Raw genomic sequence first — 7,496 nt, 5'->3', positions numbered from 1 at the left:
TTAGGAATTTTTTTAAGAGAGGAAAAAAGCTCCAATGATAGGATGAGTCTAAGATGATGCCAAGTAACCTATAAATGTTGTGAGAAACTGTGGATCAGGGCTCCGAATCTGGCATCGTTTTCCTCTGGACCTGCCGGTGTGAAATAAATTTTGGAATTCTCCTCCTGTCCCAGTGCTCTTGCTGCTTCTCGTCCAGTCTGCTTCCCACAACAGTGGTAATGCCTGCATAAAATGATGAAAGTATTTAATACCACTGAACTGTATGCTTAAAACTGGTTAAGATGGCCAAGGCAGGGACTGGGGGTGTAGCTCAGTGGTAGAGTGCTTGCCTAGCATGCTTGAGGCCCTCATCAGCACTGAGAACAAACAAACTAAAAGCTGAGGCAGAAGGATCACAAGTTCAAGGCCAACCTAGGCAACAAGTTGTGAGCCTCTGCTTCAAAAGAAAATGATCAAAAAGAGGTAGGGATTTAGCTCAATGGTAGAGCCCCCTCCCTCAGTTTAATCACCAGTACTGGGGGGAAGAAAAGGGTTAAGATAGTAAACTTTCTGCCACATGTATTTTCTCACAATAAAAATAATACATTTTCTAAAGAAAAATGAGAGATATTATGAAAAACTTTGTTCCAAAAAATTTAAACTACTATTTGATGGACAAATTGCACAAATAGCATAAATTTCCAAATTGACTGAAATAGAAAATTTAAAAGCTAAGTAGCCCTATGTCCATTTTTAAAAAAATTAAATCATATTTAAAACCTTCTTTTAAAGGAAACTTCAAACTGAGCACAGTTCCACATGCCTCTCTGCATTCCAGCAACTTTGGAGGCTGAGTCAGGTGTATCACAAGTTCAAGGCCAGCATGGATGACTTAGTTGGACCTTCTTAAAATGAAACCCCTAAGCAACTCAAGGAAACCCTCAGCAACTTAGTGAGACCCTGTCTCAAAATAAAAATTAAATGGGCTGGGGATGTGGCTCAGTGGTTAAGTGCCCCTGGGTTAAATCCCCAGTGCCATAAAATAAAATAAAAATAAATAAAATAAAAATACTCAGAACCAATAAATAAATAGGCTCAGTGATAAAGTGCCCCTGGGTTCAATACCTAGTTCCAAAAAAATAAATTATTTGTATGTGGTGCTGAGGATCGAACTTGGGCCTCACGCATGCCAGGCAAGCGCACTACCACTTAAGCCACATCCCCAGCCCAATCTGGATGTCTTTACTTGTGATTTCTTTTATTAATTTGAGGAATAAAAATACAACATTATACAATAGAAATGCTTTCAAAAAATAGTGGAGGAAGAACGTTTCTTAACTAATTGTGTGAGAACAGCATTTACCTGATCATAAGCTCAGAAGAAAGATTTATAAGCAGACAAAACTATAGACAATTATCTCTCATAAACATAGATGCAAAAAGCCTTAACAAAATATTAGCAAACTGAACCTAGCAATATAGAAAAATGATACTACATCATGACCAAGTGAGATAATTCAAAGTTGATGTAAAATTTTAAGATCAATGATCTATTTTTATTTTTTTATGATACCAGGGATTGAACCCACTAGGGGTTCCCTAACCCTGCCCTCTTTTTGAAATTTATTTTTGAGACAGGGTCTTGCAAAGTTGCTTAGAGCCTCCTTAAGTTGCTAAGAACATTCAATGCTCTTGCCTCAACCTCCCAAATTGCTGGGATTACAGGCATGAGCCATGTGCCCAGTTTAAAGTCATTTAATATTATTATTTTTCGTTAACTTCTCAATAATTGATGAAAAAGCACTTTCTAAAATCATCATCCACTCATAATAAAGTTTCTCAGCATAGTAGGAATAGAAGAGAATGGCCTCGTTTTTATAAGGGCATCTGTGAAAAACTCTACACTAACATCATTCTTAATAGTTAAAGACTGAAAACTTTCATTCTAAGATGGGGTCTAAGTCAAGGATGTTCATTCTTTCATTTCTATTCAGTATTGTGCTGGAGGTTCTAGTCAGTGGCATAAAGCAATTAAAAAGAAAAATTAAAAAAATAAAAATGGGCTGGGGATGTGGCTCAAGCGGTAGTGCGCTCGCCTGGCATGCGTGCAGCCCGGGTTCAATCCTCAGCACCACATACAAACAAAGATGTTGTGTGCGCCGAGAACTAAAAAAAAAAAAAAAAAAAAATTAAAATTCTCTCTCTCTCTCTCTCAAAAAAAAAAAAAAAAAATTAAAAAAAAAAAAAAAAAAAAAGAAGAGAGAGGTAGCCAGGTAAAGTAACACATGCCTGTAATCCCAGCAAATGGGGTTGGGATGGAGGACTAAAGCAGGAGAATTGCAAGTTCAAGATAAGCCTCAACAATTTAATTAGACCCTGTCTCAAAATTTAAAAATTTAAAAATTAAATAAAAAGGACAGAGGGGGCTGGGGGGCTGGGGATATAGCTCAGCCCCCTTGGTAGAGTGCTTGCCTTGCCTGCACGAGACCCTGGGTTCAATCACCAGCACCACAAAAATAAAAATAAATAAATAAATAAAATAAAGTATTGTGTCCACCGACAACTAAAAAAGATATTAAAAAAAAAAAAGGACTGAGGATGTAGCTCAATGTTAAAGTGCTCCTAGGCTCAATCCTCAGTACCAAAAAAAATAAATAAATAAGGTGGTGACATATACCTGTAATCCCAGGTACTTGAGAGGCTAAGGCAGGAGGACTGTTTGAGTCCAATAGTCTGAACAATACAAGGTGGTACTGTTTCAAAAAATAAAAATAAATAAATAAAAAGTAAAAAAGATCTGCTCTCTAAAAGACAGATGCAAAAATGGAAAGGTAAAATACAAGCTGGAGAAAATATTTACAGCACACGTATCTGTTGAAAGTCTTGAATATAGAATATATAAATAGATGCTTTATTTATTCATTCTTTCATTTTTGGCAGTCCTGGGGATTGACCCCAGATGATATAGCTTCCCCACTGAGCTGCACTCCTAGTTCTTTTTATTTTATTTTGAGACACTAAGTTGTCCAGGCTGGCCTCTAGTTTGTTATCCTCATAACTTCATAGGAGAAAAAACAATAAATGGCTGATAAGAACATGAAAAAATGCTCAATATTTTAGTTCTCAGGAAAATGCAATTAAAATCTTAACCAGATAACACTGAAACACCTAGAAAAGCTGAAGTTGAAAAAGACCAAGTATTGCCAGGCACAGCAGTGTTGGCCTATAATCTCAGCGGAGAGTGAGACAGGAAGATCATAAGTTCAAAGTCAGGGGCTGGGGATATGGCTCAAGCGGTAGCGTGCTCACCTGGCATGCGTGCGGCCCGGGTTTGATCCTTAGCACCACATACAAACAAAGATGTTGTGACCGCTGAAAACTAAAAAATAAATATTTAAAAAAAAATTCTCTGTCTCTCTCTCTCATTCTCTTTTAATAAAAAAAATTCAAAGTCAGCTTTACCAATTTAGCAAGACCCTAAGCAATTTAGTGAGACCCTGTTTCCAAATAAAAAATAAAAGGGCTGGAGATGTGGCTCCGTGGTAAAATGCCTCTTGGGTCCATCCCCAGGACCAAAAAAAAAAAAAAAAAAAAACCAAGTATAAGGACCTGGAATAGGAATGCTCACACTTTACTGGTGGAAGTATAAAGTGGCACAACTTTCTAGAAGTTTGGCTATTCCCTAGTAAGTTAAGTATATTTTCTATATGGCCTAGCAATTCCATTCTTAGATGCTTACCCAAGGGGAAATAAAAATATGTTCATTCAAAGATCATATACAAACTTTCTTAGTAATTTTATACATAATAGTGAAAGTTTGGCAACAATCCAAATGTCCATAACAAGTGAAAAGATACACAATTTACTTTATAATCATATTAAGGGATTCTATACAGCAATAAACATTAAGGCATGCAAAAGCATGTACGAACTAACTAAAAGCAATCTGGTAACAGAAGGCAGATCACTAGGTTCCTGGGAATAGGTGGAAGTAGAGAGAGTTAACTAAGAGTGGCACAAGAAAACTTTTGGGTGATAGATGTTCTTTTTTCCTTTTTTTTTTTTTTTTTTTTTTTGGTCCTGGTGATTGAATCCAGGGCACTTAACCACATCTCCCAACACATTTTCATTTATTTATCTATTTTTGTGGTGCTGGGGATTGAACCAGGACCTTGTTCACTCTACTAATTGAGCTATATCTCCAGCACCACATTTTATGTTTTAGTTTTATTTTATTTATTTACTTATTTTTGTGGTTCTGGGGATTGAACCCAGGGCCTTGTGCATGAGAGGCAAGCCCTCTACCAACTGAGCTATATCCCCAGCCCCTTTATTTTTTACTTTAAGACAGTGCCTCACTAAGTTGCTTAGGCAGATTTCAAGCTTGCAATCCTGCCTCAGTCTCCCAAGTTGCTGGGATTACAGATTCGTATCTTAATTGTACTGGTGGTTACACAGGTACACACATTCAATACCACTCATGGGACTGTACACTTAAAATGGTGCACTCTATTGATTATAGATTTTGCATCCATAAGGTTATTTGTCCCAAAGTACTTGGGATACATGAACAAATACAATGTGGAGACATTGTTTAGAGCTATGTATGGATGTATATACGAATATCATAAAAATTTGTATATACGAATATCATATTGGGTATTTGCTGATTTTTTAAAATCTCTGATCATTATTTTGTGATTAAATTAACAGGAAAGAAATCTTTCTCTTTTAGAGAAATATTTGTGGATGAAGTGACATAACATGGGATTTGTTTTCTAAGAATTTAAAGTATGGGGCAGTGGTGGAGGTTTAGATGAAACAAATTTGGCCAAATATGGATAATTATTGAAGTTGGGTATATTGGGGTTTATTATACTGTATTGTTATTATAACTTTATTATTATAATAATGATTTATTGTTACAATTATTTTATAATTATGCCTGCTTTTGTAAATGTTGGAAATAGTACATAATTTAAAAAATCATAAAGAACTTAAGAATTCAACCAAATTCAATGTGTCATCCAACTAAACTGAACAAACCCACAATAGAAAGATATTTGCAGGACCCAACCGAGTGGCACATGCTTATAATCCAGGCAACTCAGGAGGCCAGGGCAGGAGGATCACAAGTTTGAGGCTAGTCTGGGAAATTTAGCAAAATTTTGTCTAAAAATAGCTTTTAAAAAAGGGTTGGGGCTGGGGATATATCTCGGTTGGTAGAGTGTTTGCCTTGCATGCACAAGGCCCTGGGTTCAATCCCCAGTACCACAAAAAAAAAAAAAAAAAGGGTTGAAGATATAGCTCAGTGGTAAAGTGCTCCTGGATTCAATCTCCAGTTCAAAAAAAAAAAAAAAAAAATCTTGAATAATGTTTAGACACAAAGACATTTAGAGAAGTGTCAATGAACTGGAAATTTCTATTGGATATAAGTACTACATTGTTCAAATGTAACTTTAATAATAATTTTCAATATTAACATGTAAGAGTAATATATAGGAGCAAGAATGGTTACAGAATAATTTGAACAAGTAACTTGTATAATTAAGGACAGAAATTTTGCTGATGGATATATTAGGAAGGAAGAGGAGAAAAGGAGGAAGTAGTTATACTGGATTTGCATAAGTGTTACCTACCTTACTGACTGAAGCCTGGGAGAATCAAGCAAGGATATCCCATGGAGATTACAGTAAGCAGTAGCATAGTCCATTAGTCCTTCTGTCTCAACCATGCCTAGTTGCTTAAACTTGTTAACCTTTTAACCTTTTTTTTGTGTGTGTACCAGAATTGGCTCCAGGGGTACTTAACCATTGAGCCAATTGCCCAGCCTTTTTTTTTTTTTTTTTTGTATTTTATTTAGAGACAGGGTCTTGCTAAATTGCTTAGGGTCTCGCTAAATTACTGAGGCTGGCTTTGAACTCTCAATCCTCCCGCCTCAGCCTCCCAAACTGCTGGGATTACATGTACATGCGCTACCACACCTGGCTCTAGTTAACATTTTAAGTCTTTTTGTTACCCAAGACTATAGTTGTAGGAATGAGGAAGAGGGGGAAGATGATGTTGGAGTGAGTTTGGATCAAGTTGTGCAGGGCCTTAAGTTTCTCTCTTTTTTAATATGACTGCATTCTCATTATAGGTTATCTCTAACCTGCAATGTTTCAATTTAAGATTTTTCAACCTTATCATGGTGCAGAAGCCATTTGTATTCATTAGAAACCTTACTTCAGGCACTCCTACAACTATGTTTTTCAGTTTCAATACAGTATTTAATAAATCACATGAGATACCCAACACTTTATTATAAAATTGTCTGTGTTAGATGATTTTACCCAACTGCAGGCTAATGTGTTTTGATATGGTAGGTTGGGCCAAGGTATGATGTTGATGGGTTAGGGGAATTAATTGCATTTCACTCATGATATTTTCAACTTATGATGGGTTTATTGGGATGCAACATCATCATGCATCAAGGAGCATCTGTATGAGATTGAAATCTATAGCCCAGTAATAGTAAGCAAGAGCTTTGCCCTGACTGAGCTTTACTTTCACTCCCCACCACCTAAGGGAACCACTACCCACAATTTGGGGCATATATTTCCATTTTTCAGTTTGTAATTCATAGTTGACCTTCGAGTCTCAAATCAGAAGAAAACAGTCCATATCCCTGAGTGGTTCTCTGGGTCGCCCAGTACCTTGTGTTTAGCTATTTGCCATTTGTTGGTCTCATTAGATTGTAATCTCCACATGGCCAAAGCTGAGTTACTAAATATTGTCCTAGTGCTTGGTCATCTCTGGAAGGGAGGAGACTGGATGTTAACTGATGGTGGCTGGAGGAAGGTGTAAGGTCGCTTATATAAAATGCAGGCCTTTCTCAGCCGGTTCATATCTAAATGCAATGAAGGCGCCCAGGCAGGTCACACAAACTGATAGTAGGAGCTGAAGACCCCTCAAATGAGAAATGCCCAAGCAATGCACTAAAGCAATGTGGCCAAGTTGGAATTGCATGAAAAGATGCATGGAAGCCTTTCCCAGGCTTATTTCCCTCCTTTATAGAGAAGGGCCATTTAATGGAGTTCATAATATTGGCGCAGTTTTGGTTGAAGACACCTGCGAGGGCGGGCCGTGGAGGTCCGGCAGGTGCGGTGTTGCACGCCTGTAATCCCCGCCTCGCTTGCAGCAAACCGGAGGATCGCAAATTCGAGATTTGAGTAATTTAGCGAGACCCTCTCTACACAAACTAGCAAAATAAAATAAAAAGGGCTGGGGATGTAGCTCAGTGCTTGCCTAGCCTGCACCAGACCCTGCGTTCAACTGCCCGCGCTGCAAAAACAAACACACAAACTTTTGCAGAATTATTAGTAACGTCAGCTCAGATTCCACCCTCTTGGAGGCCCGGACTCTCCTCCTGTCGCGGCAGTGTGCGCTGTTTGGCCGCTTTGTCCACTCCACTTGGCCCGGAGACCGGCAGGATCTGTTTTGATCCTGGTGTCCTGGAAATGAGCGGAGGCAGCCCG

The sequence above is a fragment of the Callospermophilus lateralis genome, chromosome 5 (assembly GCF_048772815.1).
Source record: "Callospermophilus lateralis isolate mCalLat2 chromosome 5, mCalLat2.hap1, whole genome shotgun sequence".
Lineage (NCBI taxonomy): Eukaryota > Metazoa > Chordata > Mammalia > Rodentia > Sciuridae > Callospermophilus > Callospermophilus lateralis.
Note: the sequence above shows the minus strand (reverse complement) of the source record.